This window comes from Ranitomeya imitator, chromosome 9, assembly GCF_032444005.1.
Source record: "Ranitomeya imitator isolate aRanImi1 chromosome 9, aRanImi1.pri, whole genome shotgun sequence".
NCBI classification, from domain to species: domain Eukaryota; kingdom Metazoa; phylum Chordata; class Amphibia; order Anura; family Dendrobatidae; genus Ranitomeya; species Ranitomeya imitator.
In genome coordinates, this window is record NC_091290.1 from 6,707,079 (window position 1) to 6,720,161 (window position 13,083).

The following is a 13,083-nucleotide window of genomic DNA, read 5'->3' on the forward strand; positions in this document are numbered from 1 at the left end:
CAGACTGAAATCAGAATTTAGCAAAGGAGGCCGTTCTAGCTAAAAAGACAGAATAGAACAGAGTACTATGCGTTCAGTATTAAAACACTAGAAAATATCCACCACAGAAAATACAAAAACTCCACATCTGACTAAAGACATGGAGGGTATATCTGCATCTCCAGAGATTCCAGCTTGGCTGAAAGAATCCTTACACAGACAGAGCTGGACAAAACAAAACATGGAAATGCACTGAACTATTAAGCCCACAGCATGTGGACTGCAAAAACAAAGCCAGAACTTATCTTTGTTGACATGAACAGCAAAACAGGATAGACCAGGCAGCGATGTGAATCCTCCAAAAACAATGGACAACTGGCACTGACTAAAGAATCAAGCCAGGTTAAATAGCCCAGTCCAAATTGCAAAAAGTGGAAACACCTGATAAATGCTGCGATCCAAAGGCAGCCGGAGGGAGCTCAAGAGCAGAATTCACAACAGGAGATGCTAAATTGCGGCCTGAGGGAAGTTATCCCTGGGAACCATCTCACACGTGTCTCCAGAGGAAAATAATATATATTCATTAGTAGAGCGGCCGTTGTTATGATCATGTAATTCAGTACCACAATGGACATAGAAGTCAGAGCACATACAGTGATCTGACAATAACCCAAAAACATAGAACGAGCTCTGAGACGTGGGAACTCTGCTGACCGCAATCCCCAATCCTCTCCAACCACACCAGAGGCAGCCGTGGATTGCGCCTAACGCTCCCTATGCAACTCGGCACAGCCTGAGAAACTAGCTAGCCTGAAGATAGAAAATAAGCCTACCTTGCCTCAGAGAAATACCCCAAAGGAAAAGGCAGCCCCCCACATATAATGACTGTGAGTTAAGATGAAAAGACAAACGTAGAGATGAAATAGATTTAGCAAAGTGAGGCCCGACTTTCTGAACAGAGCGAGGATAGGAAAGGTAACTTTGCGGTCAACACAAAACCCTACAAACAACCACGCAAAGGGGGCAAAAAGACCCTCCGTACCGACTAACGGCACGGAGGTACACCCTCTGCGTCCCAGAGCTTCCAGCAAGCAAGACAAAACCAAACAAGCAACCTGGACAGAAAAAAACAGCAAACAAAATAACAAAAGCGGAACTTAGCTATGCAGAGCAGCAGGCCACAGGAACGATCCAGGAGGAAGCAAGTCCAATACTAGAACATTGACTGGAGGCCAGGATCAGAGCACCAGGTGGAGTTAAATAGAGCAGCACCTAACGACTTCACCACATCACCTGAGGAAGGAAACTCAGAAGCCGCAGTACCACTCTCCTCCACCAACAGAAGCTCACAGACAGAATCAGCCGAAGTACCACTTGTGACCACAGGAGGGAGCTCTGCCACAGAATTCACAACAGTACCCCCCCCCCCTTGAGGAGGGGTCACCGAACCCTCACCAGAGCCCCCAGGACGACCAGGATGAGCCATATGAAAGGCACGAACAAGATCGGGAGCATGGACATCAGAGGCAAAGACCCAGGAATTATCTTCCTGAGCATAACCATTCCACTTAACCAGATACTGGAGTTTCCGTCTCGAAACACGAGAATCCAAAATCTTCTCCACAATATACTCCAACTCCCCCTCCACCAAAACCGGGGCAGGAGGATCAACAGATGGAACCATAGGTGCCACGTATCTCCGCAACAATGACCTATGGAATACGTTATGGATGGAAAAAGAATCTGGAAGGGTCAAACGAAAAGACACAGGATTAAGAACCTCAGAAATCCTATATGGACCAATGAAACGAGGCTTAAATTTAGGAGAGGAAACCTTCATAGGAATATGACGAGATGACAACCAAACCAAATCCCCAACACGAAGTCGGGGACCCACACAGCGTCTGCGATTAGCAAAACGTTGAGCCTTCTCCTGGGACAAGGTCAAATTGTCCACTACATGAGTCCAGATCTGCTGCAACCTGTCCACCACAGTATCCACACCAGGACAGTCCGAAGACTCAACCTGCCCTGAAGAGAAACGAGGATGGAACCCAGAGTTGCAGAAAAACGGCGAAACCAAGGTAGCCGAGCTGGCCCGATTATTAAGGGCGAACTCAGCCAAAGGCAAAAAGGACACCCAGTCATCCTGATCAGCAGAAACAAAGCATCTCAGATATGTTTCCAAGGTCTGATTGGTTCGTTCGGTCTGGCCATTAGTCTGAGGATGGAAAGCCGAGGAAAAAGACAAGTCAATGCCCATCCTAGCACAAAAGGCTCGCCAAAACCTCGAAACAAACTGGGAACCTCTGTCAGAAACGATATTCTCCGGAATGCCATGTAAACGAACCACATGCTGGAAGAACAATGGCACCAAATCAGAGGAGGAAGGTAATTTAGACAAGGGTACCAAATGGACCATCTTAGAGAAGCGATCACAAACCACCCAAATGACTGACATTTTTTGAGAGACGGGAAGATCTGAAATAAAATCCATAGAGATATGTGTCCAAGGCCTCTTCGGGACCGGCAAGGGCAAAAGCAACCCACTGGCACGAGAACAGCAGGGCTTAGCCCGAGCACAAATCCCACAGGACTGCACAAAAGAACGCACATTCCGTGACAGAGATGGCCACCAAAAGGATCTAGCCACTAACTCTCTGGTACCAAAGATTCCAGGATGACCAGCCAACACCGAACAATGGACCTCAGAGATAACTCTATTCGTCCACCTATCAGGGACAAACAGTTTCTCCGCTGGGCAATGATCAGGTTTATTAGCCTGAAATTTTTGCAGCACCCGCCGCAAATCAGGGGAGATGGCAGACACAATTACTCCCTCTTTGAGAATACCCGCCGGCTCAGATAAACCCGGAGAGTCGGGCACAAAACTCCTAGACAGGGCATCCGCCTTCACATTTTTAGAGCCCGGAAGGTACGAAACCACAAAGTCAAAACGGGAGAAAAACAGCGACCAGCGAGCCTGTCTAGGATTCAACCGTTTGGCAGACTCGAGATAAGTCAAGTTCTTATGATCAGTCAAGACCACCACGCGATGCTTAGCTCCTTAAAGCCAATGACGCCACTAATCGAATGCCCACTTCATGGCCAGCAACTCTCGATTGCCAACATCATAATTTTGCTCAGCAGGCGAAAACTTCCTGGAAAAGAAGACGCATGGTTTCATCACCGAGCAATCAGAACTTCTCTGCGACAAAACAGCCCCCGCTCCAATTTCAGAAGCATCAACCTCGACCTGGAATGGAAGTAAAACATCTGGCTGACATAACACAGGGGCAGAAGAAAAACAATGCTTCAACTCTTGAAAAGCGTCCACAGCAGCAGAAGACCAATTGACCACATCAGCACCCTTCTTGGTCAAATCGGTCAATGGTATAGCAATACTAGAAAAATTGCAGATGAAGCGACGATAAAAATTAGCAAAGCCCAGGAACTTTTGCAGACTCTTCAGAGAAGTCGGCTGAGTCCAATCATGGATGACCTGGACCTTAACAGGATCCATCTCTATAGTAGAAGGGGAAAAAATGAACCCCAAAAATGAAACCTTCTGAACACCAAAGAGACACTTTGATCCCTTCACAAACAAAGAATTAGCACGCAGGACCTGGAACACCGTTCTGACCTGCTTCACATGAGACTCCCAATCATCCGAGAAGACCAAAATATCATCCAAGTACACAATCAGGAATTTATCCAGGTACTCTCGGAAGATGTCATGTATAAAGGACTGAAACACTGATGGAGCATTGGCAAGTCCGAATGGCATAACTAGGTATTCAAAATGGCCCTCGGGCGTATTAAATGCAGTTTTCCATTCATCGCCTCGCTTTATACGCACAAGATTATATGCACCACGAAGATCTATCTTAGTGAACCAACTAGCCCCCTTAATCCGAGCAAACAAATCAGATAACAGTGGCAAGGGGTACTAAAATTTGACCGTGATCTTATTTAGAAGGCGGTAATCTATACAAGGTCTCAGCGGACCATCCTTCTTGGCCACAAAAGAGAACCCCGCTCCCAATGGCGACGATGACGGGCGAATATGCCCCTTCTCCAAAGACTCCTTCACGTAACTCCGCATAGCGGCGTGCTCAGGCACAGATAAATTAAACAGTCGACCTTTTGGGAATTTACTACCAGGAATCAAATCGATAGCACAATCACAATCCCTATGCAGAGGTAGGGCATCGGACTTGGGCTCATCAAATACATCCCGGTAATCAGACAAGAACTCTGGGACCTCAGAAGGGGTGGATGATGAAATAGACAGGAATGGGACATCACCATGTACCCCCTGACAACCCCAGCTGGACACAGACATGGATTTCCAATCTAATACTGGATTATGGACCTGTAGCCATGGCAACCCCAACACGACCACATCATGCAGATTATGCAACACCAGAAAGCGAATATCCTCCTGATGTGCAGGAGCCATGCACATGGTCAGCTGGGTCCAGTACTGAGGCTTATTCTTGGCCAAAGGCGTAGCATCAATTCCTCTCAGTGGAATAGGACACTGCAAGGGCTCCAAGAAAAACCCACCCATCAAATTCAGGGCAGCGCCTGAATCCACAAATGCCATGACAGAATAGGATGACAAAGAGCAGATCAAAGTAACGGACAAAAGAAATTTTGACTGTAATGTACCAATGGTGGCAGACCTAGCGAACCGCTTAGTGCGTTTAGGACAATCAGGGATAGCATGAGTGGAATCACCACAGTAGAAACACAGCCCATTCTGACGTCTGTGTTCTTGCCGTTCAACTCTGGTCAAAGTCCTATCGCACTGCATAGGCTCAGGTTTATGCTCAGATAATACCGCCAAATGGTGCACAGATTTACGCTCACGCAAGCGTCGACCGATCTGAATGGCCTAAGACTCATTTAGACCAGCAGGCATAGGAAATCCCACCATGACATCCTTAAGGGCTTCAGAGAGACCCTTTCTGAAAATAGCTGCGAGCGCACCCTCATTCCATTGAGTGAGCACAGACCACCTTCTAAATTTCTGACAGTAAATCTCAATCTCATCCTGACCCTGACACAGAGCCAGCAAATTTTTCTCTGCCTGATCCACCGAATTAGGTTCATCGTACAGCAATCCGAGCGCCAGGAAAAACGCATCAATATTACTTAATGCAGGATCTCCTGGCGCAAGGGAAAATGCCCAGTCTTGAGGATTGCCACGCAAAAAAGAAATAATAATTCTCACTTGTTGAACTGGGTCACCAGAGGAGCGAGGTTTCAAGGCCAGAAACAGTTTGCAATTATTTTTGAAATTCACAAACTTGGCTCTATCACCATAAAACAAATCAGGAATAGGAATTCTTGGTTCTAACATAGGATTCTGAACCACCAAATCTTGAATCTTTTATACATTTATAACGAGATTATCCATTGAAGAGCACAGACCCTGAATGTCCATGTCCACACCTGTGTCCTGAACCACCCAAATGTCTAGGGGAAAAAAAAAGGCAAAACACAGTGCAAAGAAAAAAAAATGGTCTCAGAACTTCTTTTTTCCCTCTATTGGGAATCATTAGTACTTTGGGCCTCCAGTACTGTTATGATCATGTAATTCAGTACCACAATGGACATAGAAGTCAGAGCACATACAGTGATCTGACAATAACCCAAAAACATAGAACGAGCTCTGAGACGTGGGAACTCTGCTGACCGCAATCCCCAATCCTCTCCAACCACACCAGAGGCAGCCGTGGATTGCGCCTAACGCTCCCTATGCAACTCGGCACAGCGTGAGAAACTAGCTAGCCTGAAGATAGAAAATAAGCCTACCTTGCCTCAGAGAAATACCCCAAAGGAAAAGGCAGCCCCCCACATATAATGACTGTGAGTTAAGATGAAAAGACAAACGTAGAGATGAAATAGATTTAGCAAAGTGAGGCCCGACTTTCTGAACAGAGCGAGGATAGGAAAGGTAACTTTGCGGTCAACACAAAACCCTACAAACAACCACGCAAAGGGGGCAAAAAGACCCTCCGTACCGACTAACGGCACGGAGGTACACCCTCTGCGTCCCAGAGCTTCCAGCAAGCAAGAAAAAAACCAAACAAGCAAGCTGGACAGAAAAAAACAGCAAACAAAATAACAAAAGCGGAACTTAGCTATGCAGAGCAGCAGGCCACAGGAACGATCCAGGAGGAAGCAAGTCCAATACTAGAACATTGACTGGAGGCCAGGATCAGAGCACCAGGTGGAGTTAAATAGAGCAGCACCTAACGACTTCACCACATCACCTGAGGAAGGAAACTCAGAAGCCGCAGTACCACTCTCCTCCACCAACGGAAGCTCACAGACAGAATCAGCCGAAGTACCACTTGTGACCACAGGAGGGAGCTCTGCCACAGAATTCACAACAGGCCGTGCCCAATCAAACAGACCGCAATTATGATAATAACCTGGGAGGCCGGTCTAGAAACCTGACCTCAGACCAAAGTTATTGTGACGGGGTGTATGGCAGAGCAAGAAGGGACAATAGGCCAAGGGATGATTCCACAGATTTATTATCAAGAACGCTGGAACAACACATGCAGGTAGATCTACAGAGTCCACAATTAGTCCAATGGAACAGGTTCGGGGGCACCTCCCGATAATCCTTGTGCCAGCTAACAAAGCAATAGTCCACAATTAGTCCAATGGATCCCAAAACAATCTCACGAACGACGAGATATGTCCTCAGCTCAAGTCTCGCCCTGTTCGCTTCCGCAGTCACAGCTGGACGTGGGGTCTTGCCTCAGCTAAGAATCCCCACTCCTTCTCCTTCAAGGATCAACTCATAGTAACATAGTAACATAGTTAGTAAGGCCGAAAAAAGACATTTGTCCATCCAGTTCAGCCTATATTCCATCATAATAAATACCCAGATCTACGTCCTTCTACAGAACCTAATAATTGTATGATACAATATTGTTCTGCTCCAGTAAGACATCCAGGCCTCTCTTGAACCCCTCGACTGAGTTCGCCATCACCACCTCCTCAGGCAAGCAATTCCAGATTCTCACTGCCCTAACAGTAAAGAATCCTCTTCTATGTTGGTGGAAAAACCTTCTCTCCTCCAGACGCAAAGAATGCCCCCTTGTGCCCGTCACCTTCCTTGGTATAAACAGATCCTCAGCGAGATATTTGTATTGTCCCCTTATATACTTATACATGGTTATTAGATCGCCCCTCAGTCGTCTTTTTTCTAGACTAAATAATCCTAATTTCGCTAATCTATCTGGGTATTGTAGTTCTCCCATCCCCTTTATTAATTTTGTTGCCCTCCTTTGTACTCTCTCTAGTTCCATTATATCCTTCCTGAGCACCGGTGCCCAAAACTGGACACAGTACTCCATGTGCGGTCTAACTAGGGATTTGTACAGAGGCAGTATAATGCTCTCATCATGTGTATCCAGACCTCTTTTAATGCACCCCATGATCCTGTTTGCCTTGGCAGCTGCTGCCTGGCACTGGCTGCTCCAGGTAAGTTTATCATTAACTAGGATCCCCAAGTCCTTCTCCCTGTCAGATTTACCCAGTGGTTTCCCGTTCAGTGTGTAATGGTGATATTGATTCCCTCTTCCCATGTGTATAACCTTACATTTATCATTGTTAAACCTCATCTGCCACCTTTCAGCCCAAGTTTCCAACTTATCCAGATCCATCTGTAGCAGAATACTATCTTCTCTTGTATCTTCTACAGTACTATCTTCTCACATCTGATCTCAAAATAAGAATGGATTGTCTGAGCTCCTGGGATCCGCCCATGAAGGGGGGGTAGGGGTCACACCTTCTATTCAATGGTTGGGTCCACCAGAAGATTCTAGACTGGTGGGCTCCAAAAAGTCTATGTAGTATGTACATTTGACTAGCCACCTGCTGTGAGGAAGAATGGCTATTCTTTCACTAGTGATGTTGACAAAGCTTAATTACATTATAGCTTAAGGCTGCAAGTATTGGGGGAAGGAGACATATTGTTAAGGTACCTTCACACATAACGATATTGTTAACGATATCGTTGCTATTTGTGACGTAGCAACGATATCGTTAATGAAATCGTTATGTGTGACAGCGACCAACGATCAGGCCCCTGCTGGGAGATCGTTGGTCGCTGAATAAAGTCCAGAACTTTATTTCGTCGCTGGACTCCCTGGAGACATCGCTGGATCGGCGTGTGTGACACCGATCCAGCGATGTCTTCACTGGTAACCAGGGTAAACATCGGGTAACTAAGCGCAGGGCCGCGCTTAGTAACCCGATGTTTACCCTGGTTACCATGCTAAAAGTAAAAAAAAACAAACAGTACATACTTACCTACAGCTGTCTGTCCTCCAGCGCTGCGCTCTGCTCTCCTCCTGTACTGGCTGTGAGCCGGAAAGCAGAGCGGTGACGTCACCGCTCTGCTTTCCGGCTCCCAGACAGTACAGGAGGAGAGCAGAGAAGCAGAGCGCAGCGCTGGAGGACAGACAGCGGTAGGTAAGTATGTACTGTTTGTTTTTTTTTACTTTTAGCATGGTAACCAGGGTAAACATCGGGTTACTAAGCGCGGCCCTGCGCTTAGTTACCCGATGTTTACCCTGGTTACCGGCATCGTTGGTCGCTGGAGAGCGGTCTGTGTGACAGCTCTCCAGCGACCAAACAGCGACGCTGCAGCGATTCGGATCGTTGTCGGTATCGCTGCAGCGTCGCTTAATGTGAAGGGGCCTTTACAGGTGAACTCCCAGCACAAGACAATACATAAATTACAGCTAATAGAAACCAGAGAACAGTTACATACATCAAATGGCATATTATTCAAATAAGGGACAGGGCAAAAGTACATATCATGACAGTTATAAATTTAGGCTGAAGACAGAGAATTGTGTTCACATGATGGGGGCAGCCTGAGAAGCTGATGTGATCCAATCTACCTTCTTCCTTCCCTCAGGGAGCAGAAAGCAACTACCAGTTAGATAATTTCTGTAAGTTTTTTCCTGTTTATTTTAACATTGTTTGCATAAGTTGTATGTCTTTTTATTATCATATTTTTATACCTTTTTCTTATTGTAAGCATTGAACTTTTTTCTATTAAAGTATAAAACTTTAACAAGTTGAACCTTGAATGTTCTAAAAGAATCTATAGCCAAAAGGTGTGTGAGCCTTAAGAGTGATAGACATATTTTTATTAGTATTATTATTAGTCCGGGATTCATCGCCTGTGTATTCGATGAGTGGTGGCAGCGCGTATGGGCGGGTGTGTGGCCTGGGTCGGTGTGTGATTTATGCTCCCATTACAGCATAGGACAGAGGTTGAATGCTGGACTGAGAGTGGGGAGATAGATTAACCCTTGCAGGCACAACCCCAAGTCACGTGTGATAGCAGGCACGTGACGAATAAGTGACACCACGGAGAAGGGATCCATGACAATGATGCCCTCCACCAAAGGGTTATGTCTGATCTTAAGAGCAATAGGTTCTATCCCTAGAGCGAAGAGCATTGGGGACAGAGGGCAGCCTTGTCTGGTTCCGCTACCTAGGTCAAAGTATTCCAACAGTATTCCATTTGCAAGGATATTAGCTTTAGGCATACAGTAAAGTAGCTTAATCCAATTACGAAATTTGTCATAGAAATCAAATTTCAGAATCACATATTGCAATAATCGCCACTTCAAGGAATCAAAAGCCTTTGCTGTGTCTAAAGAAGCTATTGCCAAAGGCTCCCCATACTTGTGACCTATCTTTGTTAGCACCTGAACTCTTCTAATATTATATGATGTGGACCTCCCTGGCATGAAGCCAGATTGATCTTCATGTATAATATTCAATATTACTGTTTTCAACCTGTTAGCTATTAGTTTCATAAGTGTTTTGTTTTTCCAACAAATTTGTATTGGTTTTACAATGTTAACAAAGGTAAGGGTAAAGGGTTCGGGAAAAATAGGATACATGGGATAATAGGGAAAGAAAGGGGAAAGAAAATACAGGACTTCCATACTTTAACATACTGTAGCTTACTCAAATAGAACCAGGACAACTGTCAATTACTCAAAAGTCAAATATGGTTCGAAAGGAAAAATAAATACATCCTGGGATGTCTGGAGTCACCTTTAGGTGTTCCTATGACCTTGTGGGGGCAAAGTACAGTTCAAAACAGGCTACAATTGAGGAGTAAATGAAGAAAAGTCTTTCTGGGTGTTCAAATAATAGAGTCATTATGTTCAATAAGGTGTTGTTAGTTTGTAGTATTTCTTCATTTGGGACGAAGATTAGATTTGGACTTAGAGAGGAATCTGTGGGGGTCCATGGAGGATATTATGCCTGCACCTATCAGGAAGTCAGCTCCCACCGCCGGAGATGAAATATCGATCAATTTGGATGCAAATTTAATTTTTAGCGTTGAGATCTGAGATCAATTGTAAGGTATTCCAGCTTTTCGGAGTTCACAGGTAGTGGACTGAAATAATTTTCGCTTTTGTAATGTTTCTTTAGATAGGTCTTTGAAAAAGACCAAGTGGTTATATGGAGAAGAAAGGAATTTCGGCTCCTTTGGTATATTTAGTAAAGCATTTCTAACCCAATTGGGGTAGAAGGAGACAATGACACCTGTTTCAACATCAGGTGGAAGAGCAGAAGGTCTGCGTACTCTAAAGGCCTTTTCAATTCAATTTTCCTCTTTGGTGTTAGGAAGTAGATAAGAAATTAATTGAGAGATGTAATCTATTAGTTGGGAGTTCTGGACTGACTTTGGAATCCCTCTAATTTTTACATTATTTTTCTTTTTAAAGTCTTCAAGATTGTTTAGATTTTTTCTAACAGAGTTGATATCGTGTTGGATATTTTTCTATGAATCAGAGAGTGTAGCAAGATTTTGGTCCTCATTAGGATATGAGGACCTTTGATTTTTGACTGAAGAGATTTTTTTTTTTGAGTTATAGAAGGAGTTATCAGGAATTTGAGTGTGTGTTAACAGCTATGTATGATAACATATCTTTAAAGAGCTCTTTAATGAAACTCTCGGACGCTTTGGTATTGTTTAAGTGTATAGAGTCTTCAGATTCCAAATCGGTTTCAGATATTTTTGAGTCATCATCACTAGTAGTATTTTTCCCTGAAACTAGGAGGGCTTTACATATGCTAATAATACATTTTACTGTTGGATTATCATCTGTTGCTTGGATATCGTTTATCAATGAGTTGTTGGTGTTAGAGAGCTCTTGTAATTTTTTCAGATTTGGTTTAATTTGATTTGGCTTAGTTTTTTGCTTAAATTTTTTATAAAATTCAGAGTTTTCACTACTAGATTTGTGTTCTGAGGAAGAATATGACTCTGAAGAATAGATGTCATCAAGGGCCATATCATCTGAAAAAAGTCACCTCTATAATCAGATGAATCTACATCGCTAAAAAACTCCCCAAAATGACCATTTTCCATCTGTCCTGATGAGTTAATGGATTCATCTGATTGGTAGGAAACAAATTTGTCTGTATTGGAGATATTTGCTGTTTCTTTAACAGATTTAGCAGAATTAGGAGCTATATTAGGAAACTTCCCTTTAATTTTCCCTAAATTGTAATCTCTAGTATTGTATGAGGATTTAGAAGGGGAATTGTTTTCAGGTAGAGAAATCAGATGCAGATCAACACCCCCATCATCAGATCAAAAATTTTGGCCTCATCTGTCTTTAGATTAGATGATTCTTTGAAAGATCCATCTCCTGTGATTACCTGGTTATACAATTGTTTTGTATGTGTAGGGTTCCCCTTTAAATACTCTGTGTTTTATGGCTATTATGTAAAGAAGTAGAAGTGGCACCATTCTTTACATTAAGTGATGGTTGATGATTTTTATTTTTTAATATCGGTATTTTTCTAACTGCTCCATATGAATGTCTGATAATGCCACCTTTTTGATTTTTTTCTTTCTTCTTTTATATCTGAATTATGGAAGAGGGTTTTCCCCTCTGTGTCCCTGTACATTGTGTGATTTTCAGAGGGCTTTGTCTCTGACCATCCAACATGGGGTGTTTCTGACAAGCCCCGCAGTTGTATATCACTTCCTTCCTTATCCTTTGTGGCATTATATGATCTGCCTCCCTCAGCGCTTATCGGCCCCGGCACAAACACCGATGCATCATGTCTCTAATTACTTCATTGATCGATGGGAGCTGAAGAGATCCCCCCACCGTGTGGTGTTAATGCCGGTGATTCTCCTTCCTTTCTCCTCTGCATCGTCGCAGCATCATGTCTGTGATTACTTCTTTGGACACGGAGAGCGGAGGAGAACTCTCCGTGTCTGTGCAGCGATGAAGATGGTGAATCACCATATTGTTCTGTTTGCTGCGTCATACCTTGTGAGAACTCCGCGGCTCCCCCGCTCCTCTTCTTATGTCTGGCAGCTTGCATTAGATCTCCATCGTCTCCACGTCTTCTCCTGCTTCCTCCTTCCGCTGTGTCACAGCTCCGGCAGCCATCGCGATCCCTCGGCGCATCTTTGGATATCTGTCAGCTGGAGCTCCGGAAAGGGCGGGAGTTGTTGCCGCGTCGCCATTTTTCTCCTCTCTGCTGCTTCTTCATTGCCTCAGAATCTCCCGCGCTCCTCCAGTTTCTTTGCAGTACAGCATCAGCTGAGGTCTCGGAGAGTGCAGGATGTTTTATAACAGATGTCTTACAGGCCATATGGCTGTTGTGAAACTGTGACTCTGGTTTATTGCAGGGATCCATTTTGTGAGGCAAAGGCTTTGTCACCTTTACCTCAGATGAGAGCAGGCTTTCATTAGATCTTCTCCAGGTGTCCCTCCTAATAATAAAGGGATTTTCTTGGTTGAATGTTCTTTTTTCTTCTTATAACCCAGTCCAGGCATGTTTTAGTAGGTTTTATAATCAGGTATTCCACAATTTAATATGCTTTAGGTAGCTGAAATAGGGGAATATTAGGAGCTACGTAAAAACACGTCTGCTCCTGTCCTTCGCCATCCACGCCCCCCTTCGTAAGTGTTTTGTAATCCGTATTAAGTATGGATATGGGGTGATAAGAACCACACTCCTCAACTGGTTTATCTGGCTTTGGAATTACTGGATCTCGGACACTAATTAGATTCA

At 44.3% G+C, this 13,083-nt stretch overlaps 1 long non-coding RNA gene across 1 annotated transcript in view; it reads right to left on the minus strand.

The window, feature by feature from the left end:
- Positions 1-12,445, minus strand: part of LOC138649849 (uncharacterized) — a 181,804-nt gene extending 169,359 nt beyond the window's left edge. Inside the window, exon 1 of the long non-coding RNA XR_011315376.1 lies at positions 12,333-12,445. This is a non-coding gene — a long non-coding RNA (uncharacterized lncRNA). The remainder of the gene's footprint in view (positions 1-12,332) is intronic.
- Positions 12,446-13,083: the final 638 nt, after the last annotated feature.